The following is a 24,223-nucleotide window of genomic DNA, read 5'->3' as shown; positions in this document are numbered from 1 at the left end:
AATTTTGAAGTTGACAAATTTTTGTCTCTTTCTCTTTCTCTTTATATATATATATATATATATATATATATATATATATATATATATATATATATATATATATATATATATATATATATATATATATATATATATATTTTAAATTCTGTTCCCATCTTTTTTTTTAATTTTTAGGTTTAAAAAAAGTTTATTAACTTTTTTCAACCTAAAAATTTTATTGCCTTATCCAAAAAAATGATATGATTTTTGATGTACTATGAAAATCTTAAAATTCATGTCAATACCTTACCTTACATGTTTAGAACATGTGTAAAAAATTTCATGGATTTTGTGTTAATATATTTCAAGTTATCGTGCTTTGAATTGACCTATTAAAATGAATTTTTATCAATACAATTGAGGCAAAGCGAATCGAGGCAAAGCTATCGAAACAAAGTAAAATGAAGTATAAAATAACATTCTAAACTTATGTAGTTTTTATTGATACAAAATTCATCTTTCCTTTTTAAGTTTAAACATTTTTGAATATTTGGTGGTGTACCACCTTAAGCGGCCTAATGTTGTAATTTTTTTAAAAACGGAGAAAAATTGTAAAAATGCGTATAGGAGAGATCCAAAGAAAAATATTGTGTAACCCTTTTATTGTTTTATTGTGTATGCATTCTGATTGGTTTATCTATCTACGAATTTCAGGTTTTAGCTCGATACTATGGGACAGAAGTTATATAAAAGGTGAAACGTTTTATTTTGGTAATTTATTAATACGACTATAAAGAGATGATGGAAGTAAATTGCTATGAGCAAAAATTAATGTGAATATTTCGATTTTAACGCTTTTACTGGTAAGGAAAGATAAAATATGAGGTTTTTAGCCATTTAATTTTATCTCAATGCTGTCAACAAGGAGACAGTTTACTTTCGAATAAAGGAGACATTTTTGGAATGTAAATACTTAACACACTTGTTTTAACTGTTTTTTTGACGCTGCCCCGTGTTTTATGTGTTTTAGTGGTAGTTTTGTTTTGTTTGATACTTTGGTTGAAAAAAGATTTATAAAAATATAATAAATTATATAAGAAAATCTTAAATTCTACTTTTTAAAAACATATTAGGATAATAGTCGAAAATAAGCGGAAAACACAAAAAATTGAAGTTTAAAAACGTAAATTTTTGCTTTTAAGGAATGCAAATCGTTCGGATCTCTTCTTTACTACGCCGAGTTAATGAAATAATAATAATAGCTGATAATAATGATTCAGTGGTTTGTATTGTTATTATGATTTGTGAACAAAATTTTTCAAGAAAAAATTACTGTAATGTCATTTCTCATATAATTTTGCAGCCAACTTGATTTTCTTATTGAAGCAGGTTTAAAGTATTGCTTTGGTAGGTTTACGGGATAAATTTTATAGATTATTAATTTTTTTTGTAATTTTTATTACTATTATTATTTTAATAACTATACATTTTCATTTTAAATTTATTACCCATTTATAATTTATGCATATTTTTATTAAGTTTTATAATTTATTAAAAACTTTAAAGATTTAGATTACTAAAAAATTAAAAATGTTTCTAAAATTGAAATTAATGACGAAGCAAATGCCCAACTAATAAAGTAATTGAAGAGGTTTATATGTTTTCAAGAAAGTGTATTTGATTTTTTTATTTGAAAAAATGTTACCTTGCAAAAGACTTTTTGAAATGCATTTTATTGAGTGACTCTTTCAAAGTTTATAACATGCATTGCAAAGTATGCTTTTTAACAAATATTTTATAAATGCTGTTATTTTAAAAGTTCTTGTAACTAGTGTTTGTATTTAAATATTAATACTCAAATTTAGGGTGGAATGCAAGAAGCGAACTTGAGACAAGTTCGACTTGAACTTTACATTGTAACCAATAGCGGCAGAGTATGGGTTTTCCCCTCATAAAATACTCTGCCGCTATTGGTTACAATGTAAAGTTCAAGTCGAACTTGACTCAAGTTCGCTTCTCGCATTCCACCCTTAATGTTTAACGTTTAATGCGCTTAGTTACTGTTTAATGCACTTAGTTACAATTATTTTAACGAATGTAATTGGCTAAAATAGAATATGCTAACGTGTAATTGGCTTTAAGTCAAGTTTAATGCGCTTAGAAACGGTTGTTAAAGGCCGTTTTCCATAAGACGAAATATTTGTGCGAAGCGAACTTTTTCGTAATTAAGCATGTGCAGATAAAACATTTCTGGTTAATAAGCTGATACAGCGTTTCGCAGCAGCAAAAAAAAAGTCGGATTTTTGCAAATCGTCATAAGCGAAAACCAATCAAGTTTTGAATATCATATCACGTGATGCCAGCAGTAAAAAAGGCGAAAGTACGTTGTTTTTAAAATAGCAAAGAAACAAAATTCTTAACCTGGCGTTCTAATTGATTTTCTATGAACTCACTCTTAACATTGGCAAGCATTATTAAATTCATTAAGGTGGTAGTATAGTAATTAAAATTGAAAAATTCATTTTTTCAAAAATACATATTTTTGCTAATATAACTATTGTAGAGTCGAAATCTTATCTTGCTTTATAATAAAAAAATCAGTATATACCTCTGAAATTGCTTTTAAATTGTTCAATATCAATTTTTATCCATAGCAACGCTTTATTTACCAGGTTGCTACGGGTTTTTGCAATCAAAGTTATATAAAATAAGCGATAAAAACAGTTTCATGCTAAACTTTTATAATGAATATTGTTAATCAGCAGTTACTTCTTGTTTATTGGCTCGATTTATACGCGAATGAGCACGCTTTATTGCTATTTTATGCTCTTTATAAGTTCACCAATAGTCTATAGTGTAGTATACATCAGTCAATTTTTAAAATATTTTATTTTAATAAAAGTGTAATAAAAAAGTGTAATGGGTCGAACGAAAAGAAAACAATCTTCTAAAAGAGTATACCAAAATAAGAAAAGAAAGTTTTATGGAAACAGACATACAAATGTCTGCAAAAATAATGAAACCGTAGCCATACCTTCAGTTGAAAACATACCATGTTCCTCATCCTACAAGAAGTTGTTCAACAAAGAAGTTGTAAATGAACCTCAACAGATAAATGAAGACTTTAACTTTATTATGAACTTTGGTTTACTTAAAAAAGCAATAATGGTCCTTAAATGCCCAGAATGTAACAAGTTAGTAAATTTGCAGTTTGATTCTTCAAAAAAATATGGCCTAAGTATTGGACTAAAAATTTGTTGCAGTGATTGTGAAGGGGAAACGATTTTTTTTTCATCTGCTAAAATGGATAAGAAAATTAATTGTGTTGGACGAAAACGCTTTGACATAAACACTCGTACAGTAATTGCATTTCGTGAAATGGGTAAGGGATTTTCAGCAATAGAAACATTTTGTGGAATTATGAACATGAACCCTCCAATGAATAAAAACTGCTATAATGACACATTGTACATAATGTTGGATGTCTATCAAAGTTTGGTTGACAAAAGCATGTCAAATGCAGCAAATGAGTTACTATCAATCAATGAAACATCTAAAGATATTATTTGTGGGTTTGATGGATCATGGCAGAAACGTGGATACACCTCAAACAATGGATTAGTAACAGCTGTTGCTGTAGAAAATGGTAGGTGTGTTGATTACGAAATAGAAACAAAAACTTGTAAGTTGTGTTCTTTATGGGAGTTAAAAAAATACACACATCATGAAGAATATAATGATTTTCACTCCTTACATTATAAAAAGTGCAAAATCAGTCATACCGGTTCAGCCTCCTCTATGGAATCAAGTGGTACAATAAAAATATTTTTGCGTTCTGAAAATAATTTGAGATATACAACGTTTCTAGGAGATGGAGATAGCAGTTCACATGTTAATGTCGTTTCTGCAAAACCTTATGGAGATTTTGAAATAAAAAAGCAGAGTGCATTGGGCATATTCAAAAACGTGTTGGTACTAGATTAAGAAACTTAAAAAAACAAAATAAAGAAACTTTATGTGATGGCAAAAAGTTAGGAGGAGCAGGTCGCTTAAAAGAACATGTTATAAATACATTGCAAAATTATTATGGCAAGGCAATAAGGCAAAACGTTGGAAATTTATATGGAATGAAAAAGAGTGTTGCAGCTGTACTTTTTCACTGTTCTGAAAGTTGTGATGGCGAAACGCGTCATCAGTTTTGTTTTCGTACCAAAGATTCTTGGTGCAAATTCCAGTCTGACAAACTGACTGGTAAAATTTCATATAAAGAAAATATTTGTATTCCCGCTGCTGTCTGCAACACCATCAAACCAATATTTATAGACCTTGGTTCCGATAAACTTCTTGAAAAATGTTTGCATGGAAAAACGCAGAATCCCAATGAGTCTTTAAACCAGTTGATATGGAAGCGATGCCCAAAAGATATATTTATTGAAAGAACTGCTCTAAGTATAGGAGTAGCCTCAGCTGTACTAAATTTTAATGAAGGGCAGCAGTTCTTAAATAAGTTGTTTAATGAGCTTGGAATGGAATTCGGTGTAAATGCGCAAAATTACTGTTTACGTAAAGACAATAAACGAATCATTAAAGCAGAAAAACAATGTAGTACTAAAGCAAAATCAAGAAGAAAAAAGTTAAGAGCAATAAAAAAAGGTTTTTGTGACCAAAATGAAGAACTGGAAGGTGTAACTTATAAAAGTGGTGAATTTTGAACTATTTTATTCTTCTTTTTTTTTTTAAATGCGTTTTTCTCAAAATCATGTATTTGGGGTTTGCGACGTGGATTTTTTAAAAAACCAATTATCAGATTTACTTGAAATTTGGCACACATACTCACTACATTAGTATCTACAACATACACTAGGATAATTTTTATTGCTTCTCTCTTTCAGTAATTTTTAATCATTTTTTTTCATAAATTACCCCCAAAATTGCAAAATTTTACATAAATGCAAATATTTTTTGATTTTTTTGACCATATCAAAATCTTCTAGTCTATGTTGCAATGCCACATGTAATATATCACGAGCCAAATTTTCAATAAAAAATATATAAGGGTTCTTGAAAAATCTCTGTCGCAGTTTACCCCATTTATGGGCCTTCAGCGATAATTATGCTGAAGAAGATTTGTCATAATTTTTTTTTTTTTTTTTTTTTTTTTTGGTTTTTGATGTTATATTACACATTGTAGAATTTTTTTTATTTGAAAAAGTTGATTTTTTTTTTTTTTGCTAATTACTATACTACCACCTTAAATAAGGAGAAGACTTAAATCAAGAATTTACAAATGTAAATTTGCACACAAACACGGAAACCACACACGGAACCATTTAAACCTGCTGTTCGTTTTTGTTATCTAATCATCTAATTTAGATTATTATATTACAAAATATTACTATAAATATTATTAAAGTAATGTACAAATGTAAATTTGCACACTGCCAATTCCGAAAGTTACACTTCACAAAAAGTTTTATCTTCGAGTGGCCACACATAAGTAAACCTTTTTGTAAAAAAACTACACATGGAACCATTTAAACCTTCTGTTCGTTCTTGCAGTAACAGTTAACGAAAATGTTCATACCATTTTTTAGCAAGCAGTAACGGAAATGTTCATATCATTTTTTAGCATTTATTTTCTTATACTTTCTTATAAAAAACTTTATACTAAATTATTATATTACAAAATGATATCATATCTTACATACAAAGACAGAAATGTTAAAATTAAAGCATGGAAGGAAATTTCCACATGTTTTAAAGTAGAAAGTATACAAAACAAGTAATAATTGCTTTGAGTTAAACATTCAGCATAAACTCATTGCTGCCATTTTTATTATTGATAACGAAAAAAAATGTAAGTGGAAATCAAAACGGCGTTTCGTCATGGCAAAAAAATTCGCTTCGCGCGAAAATTTCGTCTTGTGGAAAACGGCCTAAAATAACGGCGTCAAATTAAACCGTTATAATTTTTGATTTGATATCGCAAAAATCAGGTAATATATTTAATTTGAAATCGTTTTGTTTAATTGTTTATATATTTTTTTGTTTTCTAAATTTCGATTTTATATCGCTCAAGTTTATCACTAAAGCTTGATATATTTTAATTAAATTTATTTAAAATATTGATTATATCTTATATAAAGGGGTACATGCATATGCAATAGCTATGTTGCGGTCTACGGGCTATGTGGTAGCTATGTAGTACCTAATAGCAGGTAATGGAGTAGCATTCTGTATAATAGTTATGTGTTGGGCGGGTAGCCCGTGAACTAGGTAATACCTATGTAATTAACATTCCTAGTTGGTTTATATAGATCGACCAGTCTTTAGTGTGAAAACTCTTAAATATAATTATTTGATAGCTAAAACCAGCAGAATGAGTGTTTAATCTGAAAGTCAAAAATATATATTTTTTTTAAATTAATTTTTGCTGCTATATGAAATAAAATAATGATGGCTTCAGTAAAATAACAGAACAAAGTTTTAAAGCCTAAAGTTAAAAAAGCAACAAACAGACAACAAAACTGAAGCTTCAATATTATAGTAGCCAAGGTATTTAATTTAGCCGAATTTTAATATATTCACTTTGTTATGCTAATGCACAAATAACACTCAAGAAACGCAAGAGAAAATGGTAGATGAAGATCTCTAATGAGGTTAAGATCATTACTATCTATAATTTTCTGTATTTTATTGAAAACAAATAAAGGATATGTATGAGTTGTGTACCAGACCTTTCAAGACCTTTCATTACGGGTCCGGATTTTTTAGATTTAACCGTGATGTCAATGCATTTTTAAATGCTGATTAAATTAAGATGGACAACCCTGATAAAAGAAAGTTTTTTTCCTGTTCAGTTTTTGAACAACTTTATACCTACAGCAATGCCACTTCATTTTTTAAATTTAAAATTGGTTGCGTGGTTATGTTATTTAGAAATTTAATAAAACTTGCAATGCAATGGTACTCGAATAAACGTTTGGGCTCTTCAAAATAACTTTTTTGATGCTGAGGTTTTAACAGTTGTTTCTGATGATAAACGGGTATTTATTTATTGAGTTCCGTTGACTCTAACAGATTCTAATTTTTTTTTGTTCTGATAAGCCGTCAGGTAAAAAGCTTGATGGAGTTAGTGTATATAAAAATAATCGCGTTCCTCTTATCGTCAACTATATGTTGCGTGTTTAAGAACAAGAGCAATTAAAAGTTTGCTTTTAAAAATTGATACCCATTCAAGGAATGATAGGCAAAAAATGTTGCATAAATAATTTTATATTTTCTAATGTTTTGAAGTTATTGTCTTTGGATTTTTCATTTCAAAAATTCGTAGGTAGCAAGCACAAGTTGCGTTTTTGTTGAATTTCGTTGTTAATTCTACTTTTTATTTATCATTGATACTTTTTATTTATTTTAACATTATTTTAATGCATTATTTAACCAAATTAGTAAGAAACCCATATATTGCATTTATAAGTACTAATATTTCAAAAATTAAATATAAAATTCCAAAAGTTGAATTGACACAACTTTTGAATAATTCAATTTGTATTTTGCTTTTCAAATATACTTAATTTATTAATGATTATTGTTTTACCATTAAACACATTATTTTTTACAAAAAAAATTTGAAATTAACTTAAGGTATAATGTTAAAATCCATAGCAAATTATGTAGAGCCAGAGTTAGGCCGTGAAATTAGCCAAACATTGTTTTAATTTGCAATGCCTGTAGAGCTAAGCTTTTAAACCACATATTTCTGGTAATATTTAGAGTAATGTGAAATTATAAATATCTTATGCTAAGTACTATTTCTTTGAGTAATTTATATTATTGTTTTATTATTTTGTGTTGATAGACAGATAAGCTTACCGTTGGTGTCTATCCTTAAAAATGATTATGGTTAGTTTCTACGGAACTGCTACTAATCATAAAAGGCAGGACAACATTTGGTATTACCATAATAAAATTTGTTTAAAGCACTAAATCTTTAGTGTTGTTTATAATTTTGCTCTAAAGTTTTAGATTTAGTTTTTTTTTAAAAGATTGATCCTATTGCAAATAGTCTTATCACGTAGTTTACATCGTATTTTTACATTATAAAGCAGTAGTTTTGTAAGATCAATATTTTATTATACCGTTAAAAATTAATTGAAATATATTTTTATTTAGTTAACAAAAGGCAAAATACAAAAAAACAAAAAAACAAAGTATGACAATTTAATAAAAGACGATAAAAACCTCAAGATGTACAAAAAACAAAAAAAAACAAAATTATATATAAGAGCTGATTTGAAATAAAGTTATAAAAAAAACTATTCGTTGAAATAATTTTATTGATTGTTAATCAATAATTATTCATAGGATTAAGAGTTATTTTTTACACTGTTTAAGTTAATAATAACAAGAACAGAAAAAAGCAAACCAGGTGACTTGTTCGCATAAGGAAATTAAAAAGATAAATGAAACAATAAAAACCAGAAAATAATAAAAAAGAAGATAAAAAAAGTTTAAAAAAGTAAGTAAAAAAAAAAAAGTTAAAAAAAAAAAATTTAGAAATAACTTAATTCATTGTCAATAGTAAGAAGTTTTTGTTTAAGTTTTATTTTAAATTTGTGAAAAGAAGTAGTAGTTTTGATGTCGTTGTTAAATTTAGAATTCTATAGTTTGGGTTCTCTATTTGCAATAGAGAATTTGGTGGCCGTGTAATAGGTGTTGGGTTTGAATGTAGTTTTGATTTGAAAATCTAGTAGAGTATCAGTAAAGAACAAGAATATTTGTGAACGTTTATTATTCAACTAGTTACATAAAAGTACAAAACTTGCAAATATAAGTTGTTTTTGTTTTATTTAACTATTTGAAACAAGAATATGGAAAAAGAAGAAAGCGAGGTTCTGGTTAAATATCTCGGAAAAAAGGAGTTTCCATCGAAGTATACGAAAGACGATAAGAGGAAACTTCGAAAGAAAGCAGAACCTTTCCGGTTGGTACATGGAGAATTATTTCATATCGGAAATGAAAAACGAATACAACGAGTTGTAATTGGAGAAGAAGAGCGAAGCCGTATAATACAAACTCTCCATAGCAACATAGTTGGAGGATGTCACTTTAGGCAAAACGCCACAATCAAAAAAGCAACTGAGTGGTATTGGTGGAAGTCGATTTCAAAAGAAATAGGCGAATTTGTCGGATCCTGCCCTGATTGTCAACGTGCGAATCCTAACAACAAAACATCAACTGCAACGCTCCATCCAATCCCAGTTCATGACATTTTTCACCATTAGGGAATAGATCTAATTGCTCCGTTGAAAGAAACTAAGAACAGAAAGAAGTATATTGTAGTACCAACAGAATACCTGACTAGATGGGCTGAAGTTGATTCCATTGCGGACAAGGATGCGGATTCTATTCATCGTTTCATTTTTCGTCTGGTATTCAGATTTGGGGCTTGCCACATTCTTCTTCACGACCAAGGACGCGAGTTTTGTAACAAGCTCTTGGAAGATCTTATAATGAAATTAGACATAGATTCCGCAAAAACATCAATTCAAAGTACAATCTAACAATTGGAGATAAACAAATCTTGACTTCAGACGCATGATTGAACGACAGAATTATAAATGCGGTCAACAAAATGGTTTCAACACGTCTTGGTAACAAAAACAATCAATCAACTCTTCCAGTTCAAACACGATCTGGGTTCGAAGCAATCACTTTGGAGTTGATCATCATTCTTCACGACGTCAACCATTGGGTGACAACTGCATGCATTGAAGGAGAAGTTTTGTATTTAGATAGCCTTAATAGCTCCGTTTCAAACTATGTTAAAGCTCAAATGAGACAACTCTATGTTAGACTTGTTAATCCCGAAGGATTTCTTTCAGTAACAGTAGTACCATGCGCACTACAACCAAATGCATCGGACTGTGGTGTTTATGCAGCTGCCTTTGCATTTCAGTTGGCAATTTATGGTAAAAATGGTACGACGCAAACATTTGAAAACAAAATGATGCGCTCTCATCTCATTTGCAGTTTGGAAACATCAATCATCACACCTTTTCCAAAAACCGCCTCACGTAAACATGAACGCCAGAAGGCGATGCAAATTATCAACATTTAGAACATGTTATTTAGTATTTTTAAACTGTATTTTAACTGCTAAATTATGTTTTTATTTTATTTTGATTTTTTTTTTAAATAAAACACTGGGAAATGTGAAAATTCTGCATCAAAATCCGCCATGCTTGTTAACGTTTCTTGGTATCGGTTAAATTAACGTTCAGGTATGTCATTTAATAAATAAAAAAGCGTAGCAATAATTACTAATGTTTTATCAAAAAAACAAAAGTTTTAGTAAAAATTTTATTGGGGAATACTTATTACGGGCGGGGAAGAAATAATGTATCCCCCGGAATGTTTATACTAGAATATACTTTCCGGGGGGAACGTTTGTCCCGGTACATACTTTCCGGGGGGACAAAAAAATTGGGGGAACATTTGTCACGCGACACCGGCCGCCTGATGTGTTGCTGCGTTGGCTTGCACATCGTATTTACATCGGACCGCAGTAAGCTTCAGGCGGTTCACAGCGGGCCGATGGCGGCTAAACGCTAAATTTTCAACACCAGTCCGTTGGCGGCAAGCCCATGTTGGAGCAACAGCGTTTCGATATAAGACCTTCTGTAATTCGAAATTGTTTATTATTTTTATTACATGAAATCATCCAAAACAATGCATAGATGACACATTTTAAACTTTTTCGAATTAATTAAATAACATTAATAGCTCAAACACTTATGGTAAATCAATTAGCTTACGTCTTGGCGTTTTAACTTAATACCCGGTTATATAACAAATATGAATAAAAAACAATCTAAAATAATAAAAATTTATTCAAGATTGAGATTTATAAGTACAACTTTACATATTACAGTCATAATAAAAATATTATCTAAAACATTATGTATAATCTCGATAAATTAATGTTTAAATAGTGTTTGACAACTCTATTTTTAAAATCTTTTCAATATAAAAAGAAACATATCACACTTCATTCGGATATTACATACAGTAGAAAAACAACAACGTTAAACGAAAATCGCTTCACATAGCGGTCTGCAGAATTTTAATGTAGCCCATAAAGAAGACACTGATATGTTGTTGGTCGAAATATATATATTTCGACTATATAGATATATTATTTATATAGATATATTAATCGAAATATAGAAATCAGCCAGTTAAGATCTCTAGAATAAACATAATATACTAAGCTTTTCAGTCTTTAAAGACATTTTGAAGGGCATATATCAAATAGCGAGTTAATAGCAAGTAACTCCATGGCATGAGTGTATCTACATTCAACAAAATGTAAATAAAACTAATACAATGTTTACGTTAATACCTAGTTTTAAAATGACAAAGGCATAGTTATTTAACAATATAAAAGTATTGTAATACACATATTACCTTACACCTGCGTTTTTTAAAGTAAAACACCAGACCGTCATCTCTAACTAATTGTAATATCAAACATGTTTTTCAAAAATGAAACTGTTATTCCACATAATAAGACCCTAAAAAAGACGGTTTAATTTACCTTAAAAAATCAGTTAAATTAGGATGGCTTAAATTACCTTAAAAAAAGACTACCTGGCATACTGATTCTCTATTTTCCAATATGGTTGAAGATTTTAAAGAAGATCTTTTTTTTTTTCAATGTAAAACTACTAAACCTATTTTCATAATAAAATCTGCTATCATATTATGAAAAGATGAATAATATTTGAAAAAGTTATTTTTTGGTTGCAATCCAAGCAGTTTTTTAACCATGGTGAACATAACAATTGAGGTGACATAAGCGTAAATAATATGTGCACACCTGAATTTGAAAAAAATCCAAACCTAAAAAAAGATAATAGTAATCAGAAGCATAATATTAAATCACAAGCATACTTCAACATACTGAGTTTTTATGAGAAGGTTTACAAAAATAGTTTATAAAAGAAAAAAAGGCCAACTTGTAGCTGAATTTCTTTAGATTTCCCCTCATCTGCTTTAGAAGTTGAGCATCAAATTATTTCTTTCTAATTCAAAAATTTAAGCATCATTACATAAGTTGTCATACATTCATAATACATAAGTTGTCATACATTAATGTAATGTATGACAACAGAAGTTGTCATGCATTACATAAGTTGTCATACATTCTTTTTATTTCATTCAATTTAAATTTTAAATGGTTGATATGATCAAACAGTAGACTAACTATGCAGAACTTGAATTATGCTGTTTTTTTAATTATTACTACTAATACTACTAATACAAAACTGATTCATACATGCAAACATACATGCATAAAATCCCTGCAGACCTTGTAAAAAAGAAAAATGAATGTAAAAGAAGGATTATGGCTTCTTAAACAGGTATTAATGACTATTACATAACTTTAGAATAAAGTGAAGCTGCTTGAGACAACAACGACAAACTCAACAACAAAGCTTCAAAACACTGAAACACCTCAACCATATACTCAACCTCACCATATACTCAACATTCTGATCAATAACCTAATATTTAATAAACTAAATACTTTTATACATAAAGTTGCAGGAAAAAAAAAAAGATTTTCTGTGAATAAATACTTTGCCTGTATTTTTTAAAACTAAAAAAAAAAAAATTATTACACTATAAAAAATTAGATATTTCAATGTTTATTCTTTTTTTTTGTTTTTTTGTTTATCCATTTATTTAACCATAAAATTGCAAAAATTACAGACTTACTTTTAATTTTACATTGGTATAGTTAAAAACTAGTCATTGGAGTGACACCTTAATAAAATAAAAAAATCAAGCAAAAAAAACAACAAACAAACAACAAAAGCTATTAATATAGGTATACCAAAAAAAAAAGATAATAAAAAGAACAATAACAATTAAAAAGTCAGACTAATAACACAAAAAAGGAAAAAATGAATGAGGTGACTAAAGAGATAATGAATGAGATAACACAACGTTAAACTATCTAAAAAATATTAGAGAAAAAAAAAAAATAATAAATAAATATTATGAGACAATAAATATGAAATCACTTGAAAAATAGCAGCAAATGCAAAACGCAACAATAATAAAAAATAATTAGCATTAACACCACAAAAAAAAAAAGCACGACAATATAAAAAATACACATATAAACAGGTAAATATATGCAATGCACAAAATTAAACGACAGGATAAACAAAATAAACAAAACATAGAAATACACGACAATATAAAAAATGTTAAAAAAATACACCCCAATAGAAAGAATGGAAACAACATAAAATAATAAAACCTAAAAGTTGTTCTTTTTTTTCTCTTATAATAACATTTTTTTTTTTGCCGTTTAATAAGATACACAGTTTCGAAGCACATAAATAAAAATAAATATTGGCGGGGCAAGAAGTAGACTTAATTAGCCTTATCACCGAGCCCCATTCTCACTTATTTACAAAAACCGTAATATTTAAATATCTATAGTTAACAAACTATATATTAGAAAAAATATATAAGTAAAATAGAAAACAATTCGTTTTCTTTTAAAGAAAAATTTAAAGAACCAATATTTAAGGAAAGAGTAAGGTCAAGTGAATAAGAAAAAATAAATAAGATATTATCATTTGGTTAAAACTTAAAAATTTAAACTAAGATTTAAAAATAAAAAGTAAATAAATTAATATACACCATAAAAATAACATAAATAAATTAGTATACTTCATAGAAATAACGTAAATAAAATAGCAAACGCCATAGAGGTAATAACATAATTAAGGTAATAAAAAAAAAATGTCGATACAATTAGTGACATAATTTTTGTATAATTATATTTTGTATTTGAGTTTTAATTAAAAAAAGCATTTAAAATCGGATATATTAAAATCCATAAATAAGAATGTCTGTTTTGATTCATTTTTAAACTGCTCGATGCTGGCTTTATATGTATTTACAATTTTTGGAAACATTTTCCAAAAGTAAGGTCCACGATAAAGAACTGAATATGAAGTTAGTTGTAAATTATATTTTGGAACAACAAAGTTGTTATTTGAAAATTTTGGATATTTATGAAATATTTTGTCAAAACAGGATTGAAATATTTTAGGAGATAATCCTATATTTGTTTTATACATGAGCATTAAAACTTGGTGTAAGTTGATTTTATAAATATTTAATGCTCCAAGTATACGCAGAAGAGGCTCACAAGGTAGATTTCTATTAGCTCCAAAAATTATTCTGCACGCATGTTTTTGTTTACAGTACAATTTTTTTAAATTTTGTATGGTTTGTACTTGCCCATGCAGTATTGCAATAAATTCAATAACAATGAATAAATGAGAAGTATAAACTTTTTAAAGAACTGCTGTTTAAAAATGGTTTAGTCCTATACATCATTGCTAAATTTTTTGATATTTTGTTTTCAATACTTTTTATATGTAAACTCCGACGCAAATATTCATCTAAGATTACGCCTAGAAAGTTTACTGAGTATATGTTTTTAAATCACAGCTGGAAATTTACAGCTGTGGTTTGAGAATTAAGGTAATGTAAAAAGTTTGCTTTTTTGCTGAAAAATTTTCTTTCTAAAAATGATAACTGTAAACGGCTGGGGGCAAGCATCAGTTGGTAAAAAAAATTCGTCAAGAAAATAAAAATATTTTACGTTTGCAAAAGTATCAGAATATTTTATATAAGATATTCGCAAATTTGGAATTGTTGATAACTCATGATTATTTTCAAATAAAAATAAATTTTAAAAGATAGTTAATTCTTTTTTTCGAGAAATAAAATTTTGATTTTATTTTAATAAAAAGTACAATGAGCATTACTCGATTTAGACCTCTCCCAGTAGTGTTTGCAGCTCAGACGCAGAACCTGAGGGATCTAAATTAAGTTGAGATATTTTTATTAAAATAAATATAAACCAATATTTTTTTATTTCTTCAGGAAAATAAGTAATTTATCTTTTAAACAAAATATAAAGGGTGTACATAAAATTAAAATTAACTAAGAAGTTTACCGATTTGAAAACAAAATATCTTTATATTTCAGTATTTTTTCTAAAGTATCTGACTTCTTTGAAAAATATTTTTTTCATAAAGTAAGCCCAAAGCCAAGTCCTACCTAGCTCTCTCTCTCCACATTGAAGTGTCGTTTTTTTCAACGTGAAAGAAGGAAGGAGGGGGCTAAAAAAAAAAAGGCAAATGTCGATATTAGGAGTAGCCAATTTTGAAAAAACAAATAAAAAATTATCAACAACAACTGTGCAAGAGGTAGACGTTAGGGGTTTGTTCCTAACCTAGCTAGTTAACTTTTGACCCGCGCCCCGCTGACGTAGGCAAGCAAAACTCTCTACAATAATCAAAAAAAATCCATTTTAAAAATCTTTACCTTTTACTCATTCCGTCTTTATTTTTCTTCATTTTCCTCCTTATTTTTAATGAAATCTTATAACAAATTCTTATATTTATTTATCTTCTTAAAATGGAGAAGATTCAATACGAATACACTCTATGGAAAATACGAACACACTCTTTGGAAACACTCTTGGACTTCCGAAAAAGCGACCATTTTTTTTTAACAAAACGATTTATAGAAAAAAATGATTAAAAAAAATTCTTGAAGATTGAAAATGGAAAAAACTATAAATTAAAAAAAATATATAGAGAAAGTTAAGAAAAAAAAAAAAAAAAAAAAAAAAATCAAATGGCATACTAGACAAGAATAACAAAACAAAAAACTACAGCAAAAAAGTATTTAAAGTTTCTAAAGGTTGCTAATAAAATATTAACCTTTATCTAATTTTGTATCCGAGAGATCCCTGGTTTGATAGCATTAAATTTCTAATTCTTCATTTACTTATCTTTATTTATTTATTGTGAGTCAAAGCCACAAATTGTGTTTTGTTGCAGCTTTTAACTCTATTTTTTCTGATGATGGGAAGCATTACAAATATAAATAAATAAATTTGCATATGGAATGTTCTCCATAAAAATAATATAAATAAATATATCTAAAATTTAACATATATTATACCATAAAGTTGCGAAATAAAAACTTCTTTATTTAAATAATATTAGGCAAAAAACAAACAAAAAATTTTTTTTTTATATGTTTAGCTGTACATTATATTTATCTTTACATTATCCTTTGCGATGCAAATAACTTCATGATTTTACGGAGTCATTGCATAGCAAAACGTAACCCATTACATAAACCCAAAATAAACCTAATACTCTTCCAAGATGTTGGTATTTTTATAAACCTTATTTTAACGGATACGTTCTGTATCCTTTAAAATAATGTTTATAAAACTAAAAAAAAAATGTTTATAAAAAAATAAAAATGACCAATATCTTGGAAAATATGCGCTTTAAATACGTTACATCTCTCTCTCATTTTGTGCAGCTTGTTTATTATAATATTTTTCACTTATGGTTTGAATAACTCTTTTATTAGATACTGTCTGTTTTTTGGATATAGATAAACTTTGATCTTTTTTATTGCATTAATGCGTCATATGACAAACCTAAAATAAAAATTTTAGCAGATAAGTAGACATAAAAGAAAAAAAAAGAAGAAAAAACTGGAAAATAATTTACCTGCTTTTCGGTAGCCTGTTGTCATACTTAAGTTGATATCATGATGCAGCTTGTCGGTGTTGTTTTATGACGTTGTTTCATGTTGGCTTTTAGTAAACTTTAGTTTAATTTAAAAGACATCACGATAGATTTAAAATATTTTAATTAAAAAGCAAAATAGCAAATGCTTCGAGGAACTAAACTATAAACATTAAAGATAAAAAATCAAATTGAGATATAAATAAATTGCATTTATATAGCTAAATATATTGTGTTGGCTTATAGTAAATTTTAAAAGCAGTGCGCAGTGGGACAAAATCGAGTTTTTCGTGCCAAAATTATTTTCGTAGCTTTTTTTATTAGAATAGCTATATTTATATATAAAATGCATAAATAAAGTAAGAAACATGCAATTATATAATAATAAAAAAAATATTAAAAAAATTAAATTTTGGTGAAAAATACGAAATCTTTTTAATAGACAAGACAACTTTTATCAGTGTAAACATTAAAAATACAGTATAATTCCAATTTAACGGGGAAAAAGAAAAGTTCGAAATAAAGAGATTTTCAAATTATAGAAAGTTGACTTTTTTTCAAATATTTTGGTCAAAGTAACGAATAGAAATGAAACAAACAAACAAATAGTGATTCTTAGGCCTAAATGCAATATATATTATGTGATTTAAATATTTGCATTTTCAAAAAAAAGTCAGCAATTGTAGATTGTCTTTTTGAGGCTTTTAAATCCATTTCAATGACACGATTTATGTCTTTAAGAGCCTTCGTCAAATCATCTCCAAAGTTAGAATAAAGACTGTAATTCTCGAGTGCAGTGACAGCATGCATCGCTTCGTTCAGACTTGGTTTTGTAGCATTGTCAGAAACACCAACGCAATCATCATCGGATTCCTCTTTAGTTTCAATATCATCATGCTCAAAAACTTCTGCAATGATGTCCTCATCTGATGATTTGTTGGCAATGCAAACATCGAAATCAATGTCTACTAACTTGTCGGCCGTGAGGTTAAAATCTGAGTCGAATTTTGTTTTTAACAATTCGAGATCATCTCTAAAGTTTTTCATTACAGTCTCCTATACATCTAAGCCACAGAAAGGGTTATCATCATTTACATGCTTTTCCACTGCTTCTAATGATATTTTTATATTTTACATTATATTATAATGATTTTTTGAAACAATTTATGAAGGTTTGATCTGGAATGGAATTCCATGCTTTTGTTAGCATAAACATAGCAGTTAAGGTAGAAAACTTAAGCATCTTGTTCTCTATTTCTAAGGCAGCAATTTGCTTTTTCACTGCAAGTGAGCGATATTTGGCTTTAAGAGATCAGATAACTCCTTGATCTACTGGTTGGGTGATCAAAGTTGTATTCGGTAGAAGAAAGATAAGCTCCACCCAATTTCTGCACGTTAGGATGGGCAGAACAATTATCTACAACTAAAGCAATTTTCCTTTTCTGAAAATTAAACTTCAATTCAATTTCTTTGACCCACTCCTCAAATAATTCTGCCGACATCCAACTTTTTGGTTGGGCCCAATAGCGATAAAGAATATTTTTCACCTTTAAAACATATAGGAGACTTCGATTTTCCAATTACAAACGTTGAAAGTCTTTCTCCTTTTACATTACCTGCGGCCATCCCAGTCAGGTGAATTTACTATGCTTGACTCCTATGCACTTTTCATTTTTTAAATGTAAACTTTTGTAAGGCAAACATTGGTAACCGAATTCATCGGCATTAAAAATATTTTCAAGTGGGTATTGAGAGAGAATTGTAGGCAGTGTGGTTTCGAGCCATGAAGCGATCATCTGATCTTTGACAGACTTTGCCTCTCCAGAAATGGTTTTGAAAGATATACCATACCTACAAAAAAAAAATTTTTAATTGCTTTGACGTAACTTATACGTGCGATGCGTAAGTTTGAATTTAACTTCGAAGTCTTTGCAAGTTTCCAGAACTAGTAAATATTTACTTTATCTTTTTAAAGCAATTAAAGAAAAAGCTGTAGAATAATCATATGTTGTAAAGCCATTAATCATAAAAATTGGAGAGAATAAAATAAGAAATTAATTTACTTTTTCTTAAATTTGTCTAGCCATCCATCCGAAGCATAACTCTTTCGCAAAATATTAATCATTTTCTTTTACCAGCAAACCGCTGATTGGGACATTATCAGCTCTCATTCGTTTGAACCATTCAAGTACAGCTTTGTTGACTTTAAAATACGTATCAACTTTTACCCGTTTAGCCAAATTTTCTCGACGCAAACGTCAAAGATTTTATCTTTATACTTTTTCCAGGTTAAAAGAGTGTTTGGTGGAATATCAAAGATTTTCGAAACCTCTTTATTTGTTTTTCCATTCTCCAATTCCAGTAGAGCTTCGTATTTCAGCTTTAAATTGTTTTCTTTATGCAGTCTTTTTGATGCCTTGATTTTTTTTAAACAGAAGGAAATAATTCACGCTTATTGTTTAACAAAAAATCAAAACATTCGAAATTTGAAAAAAGAGTTCGATATACAGAGAGAATCTTACTGACAGGTCTGAAAAACCCATTCGAATTGTAGAGGTTTTTGAATTATAGAGATTTGAGTTATAGAAAGTTAAACAAAAAAGTTTCTTAAGCGCATTTCACGGTGACTTTACATTTAGTCGAATTATAGAGGTTTTCGTATTAATGGAGATTCGAATTAGAGAGATAGTACTGTATTACTTTTCAATGCATGTATTTGTCATAAAATAACTTTTTTAGATTTAAATTTACAGAACTTAGATATTATAACAGTAATGAAAGATTTTGTAGGTATTCTTTGTGCACAAAACATCTTTTTAACTGTATTTCTCATCAACTGACCATTAACCAAAGATCAATCTTTTGTTAAAACTTTTTTTATTACAAAAAGTAGCGAAATATTTATGATGCATGGCTATTTACATACATTTAGCATAAAATTTACATAGTCAAATGTTTGGAGGATATTGGAGGATAGTTTATCTGATACCTAATAGTAAAGGTTAGTACCAAATAAAATATCGAAAACTGTCTATTTTCGATGCAAAAAAACTAATGATTACGATTACGTTAAATTGTTTTAAAAGTCTGAGCGAAAAAAACATTGTTAATTAAAATAATATATTTTAAAATGAAATTCAATAAAGTTAATTTAAAACAATAGTAGCGTTAAAAAGTTGATAAATAAAAAATGCAAAATAGCGTTTTTGAACACATTAACGTCAAATTAACGTGTAAATAACCGCATAAAATTACGCTTAAATTAGTATTTAATGTTTTTTTAACTAGATATTTCCTCTAATGAACATGTCTTCACCATTATGACAAATTTTTACCGTACAATGCCGACATTGATTTTTTGGTATTTTGGCACACTGTCCCACTGTGCAGTGTTTTCAATAAATTAAACTACTAATTAATTATTTTTAAGTATAGAATGCAGCATTATTATATTATGATAATTGGGTAATGAATCAATTTAACTATATTTAAGTTTAATTGGTAAAAAAAAAAAAATTTTAACTGAAAAAGACCAAAACAAATCAAATATACAACATAATATATTATTAAAAAAAAGTTACAAATTAAAAAAAACAAAAAAATTACAAAATTAAAAAAAATAAAAATAAGTCACCGAAGAAAAAGCAGCAACAAAAAAGTTATAAATATCTGATAGAAGACATTTACAACCTTTTGGTTGCTGTTTTTTCTTTGGTGTCTCCCAACACCCCGGTATGGATGATTCCTCCATTTGAAGGAGGGCTCATCCATACCGCCTTTACTACACCATTTATTGAAGGACCTCTCCGAAAGAGGCCTGGTTGTTGGGAGCGAAAGTTTCTGTACTGCTCAAATGTTAACGAATCTAAAATCACAAAAGCTCTCAAATGTTAACAACTCTAAAATTACGAATTGAAGAATATAATAAAAAATATAAATATTTGCAATTTTATTTAATCAAAATATAAAGCATAACCTGACCATTTTGACAGGATGAAGAGAATGCTAAAAATAAAAATAAAAAAAGTAAATTAAAAAGTTAAACGTGTGGAAAAATTTTATTTTAATAAAATTGAAAAATGTAAAATGCTAACGGGTTAAAAGTGTCATATTTATATTAAATAATTCTTTCACCTTTTGCACATACAAAATATTTGCTCCATACAAAATATATAAAATTTGAAACACAGCTCTACCAGTTATGATTCTACCAGACACTAAAGACAAAAAATATACCTCAGAATAATCGATAAAATAATATTTACATATAAATTTTTTATTTATTTATTTATACGCCGTTTAATAACTTTTACAATTTACAAGGTTTATAAATAAAAAAAAACTGGCGAGGCAAGTAGAAGACATTGTTTTGTCTTATCACCGAGCCCCAATCGTACGTATTTACAATAGCCGGATAATATATTTATACTTTACAAACTATTTGTTAAAAATTATAAATGTAAAAATAAATAACAATTAGTTTAAGAAATACTTTAAGAACAATATTCATGTTAAGAGTAATAATCAAGTAAACAAGAAAAACTGAAAGAAAAGTAAAAAAGAAAAACAAAAAATAAATAAATTAATTAAAGAGCACATATTTTCAAGAGCCACACTATCTACGTATATTATACAAAGTATTTGTTGAAGAATATGAATATAAAATTTATAACAATTTGTAATAAAGTAATATTTAAATAAAGAACAAAAAATTCAAAATAAAAGAGTACTTAATTTAAAAAAACCGTTTTATGTATGTATATTTTTAACCAATTTAATTAAAAGTAAAATAAATAACAACTCATTAATAGTTAAGTAAAATGTTGAAAAACTAAGATTTCACCAATAACTTTTAAGATTAGAGGAAACACCATAACTCAAATAATGAAAAAACTAACAAACAAAAATTGATAAATTCTGATACATATTTTATATAATTGAATTTTAGTTTAAAAGAGGCATTTAAAATCGGATATATTAAAATCCATAAGTAATAACACCTGTTTCGATTCTTTTTTAAACTGATGTATACTAACTTTTTCCGTATTTGCAATATTAGGAAACTTTTTCCACAAATAGGGTCCACGATATTGAATTGAATATGTAATTTGTTTTGAATTATATTTAGGGACAATGTAGTTATTGTTTGAAAATTTTGTCGGATATTTATGCTCTACTTTTTCAAAATAGGACTGAAATATTTTAGGAGATAGTCCCATTTTTGTTTTATACATAAACATTAAAACTTCTTGTAAGTTTATTTTATAAACATTTAATGCGCCCAGTATACGCAGAAGAGGCTCGCATGGTACAATTTTATCAGCTCCAAATAATATTTTGCAGGCATGTTTTTGTTTACTGTACAATTTTTTTAATTTTGTATGATTTGTACTTGCCCATGCAATATTACAATAAATCAAATGACAATGAATGAAAGAAAAATATAAACTTTTTAAAGATTTAATATTTAGAAATGGTTTAGCCCTATATATCATAGCAATATTTTTTGATAACTTTTTCTCAATGCTTTTTATGTGATCACTCCAACGTAAATGTTCATCTAATATTACGCCCAAAAAGTTAACTGAAGTTTCTCTTTTAATGTTAGCGTTATTGATTATTAGATTTGTAAGTTTAATTGGAATATTTTCTAATTTATTTACTTTATGAAATAAAATAAATTTGGTTTTCTCCACATTTAGAGACAGTTTATTACTTATAAACCATTCATTAACCTTACCCAACTCTTCGTTAGCTGTTTCAAAAAGTGTTTTAATATCTCTGTGAGAATAAAAAAGATTGGAGTCATCTGCAAAAAAAATACAGTTTAAGAAGTGTGTTGCTAGATTTAAATCATTTATATATACTAAGAATAATAAGGGTCCTAAAATAGAGCCCTGGGGGACACCACAAGTTACAGCATATGGAATTGTTTGTTTTATGCGCATATTGGATGAATTGCATTCTATTGGTCAAATAGCCTTTGAACCAAAGTAAGTTATTATTTTTTACTCCATAATATTCAAGTTTTTTTATTAGTATGTTATGGTTTACAGTATCAAAAGCCTTTGACAGATCAATGAAAACTCCTAATGTAAAGTAGTTAGTACTGAATGCGTTTGTTATTTGATTGACTATATCAATCACTGCATGTTCAGTGGAACATTTTTTCTTAAAACCAAACTGTTTTGAGTACAACATATTGTTTTCTGATAAATAATAATTAAATAGCCTGTTGTACATTATTCTTTCAAGCAATTTCGAGAAACACGGTAATATAGATATAGGTCTATAATTAGAAATAATAGAGTCATCGCCAGTCTTAAAAGCTGGTGTGATTCGTGCAATTTTTAATTTTTCCGGAACAATACCTGTTTTAAAAGAAAGACTAAAGATGTGAAAAAAAAGAGGTTCGATTATATGATAAACAGATTTTACAACATTAACGTTAATTTTATCAAATCCAGCACTTTTGTTTTTTTTAAGATTATAAAAGGCGGTTCGCAATTCAATTAATTTAAGATATGGTTCATCCATAACTTTATCGTAATTTTTTAAATAAGACTCAAATGAAGTTGAATTCAGAGGAATTTTCGATGCCAAAATTGGACCAGCATTAATAAAAAAACTGTTTATCTTTTCAGCAATAATTGATTTATCATAAATATTTTTATCATCAACTGTTATTTTTTTTGGCAGAGTGTTTCTCGTATAATTATTTTTGCCAATTACTTCTTTAATTACATTCCAAGTTTTTTTGGTGTTTCCGCTTGCTTTGTCTAATAGTTTTGCATAATAAAGCTTTTTAGAGATTTTTTTTGTTTTTTCGAATACATTTTTGTAGTTTTTATATGTCATTTCGTTTTTATAAGTTTTTTTTTTTAAATATTTATCATATAATTTTTGTTTTCTTTTTGAGGATTTTAGTAACCCATTAGACATCCATGGAGTCATAACTGTTTTTGTGTTCACTATAATTTGTTTTTCAGGAAATGCTGTTTCATATTGCTTGCAGAATTGACTTAGAAATAGATCATATGAGTTGTTAGCATTGTTTGATTGCAATACCAGATTCCAATCAACGTTGTTTCTTAAAAGGTTTTGAAACTGCTTTACAGAGTTTTCATTGATCTGTCGCCTAAATATGGTAGTTTTAGAAGGAATGTTGTTATTTATTATGTTATTAGTAACTAAGAATGTTGGGAAATGATCTGATAAGTCAGTTTTGATTATACCTGTGTTAAGACGGTTATTATGAAAGTTATTAGTTATTATATTATCAAGAAGTGTCGAAGAGTTGTTAGTCACTCTAGTTGGCTTGTTTATTGTGGGAATTAAGTTACTTTGAAGAAGAGTGTTTATAAAATTTTTTACATTATTATTTGAAGCATGTTTTTTTAGGTCAATGTTTAATTTAGGTCAATGTTTAATTTAGGTCAATGTTTAATTTAGGTCAATGTTTAATTTAGGTCAATGTTTAATTTAGGTCAATGTTTAATTTAGGTCAATGTTTTTTTAGGTCAATGTTTAAAATAAATTGTATTTTTTTTACCTATTCCCTTCATTTCCTCCATAAAGTTGTCTAAAGTAAG

This window comes from Hydra vulgaris, chromosome 15, assembly GCF_038396675.1.
Source record: "Hydra vulgaris chromosome 15, alternate assembly HydraT2T_AEP".
In the NCBI taxonomy this organism is placed as follows: domain Eukaryota; kingdom Metazoa; phylum Cnidaria; class Hydrozoa; order Anthoathecata; family Hydridae; genus Hydra; species Hydra vulgaris.
This window is presented reverse-complemented; position numbering follows the sequence as displayed.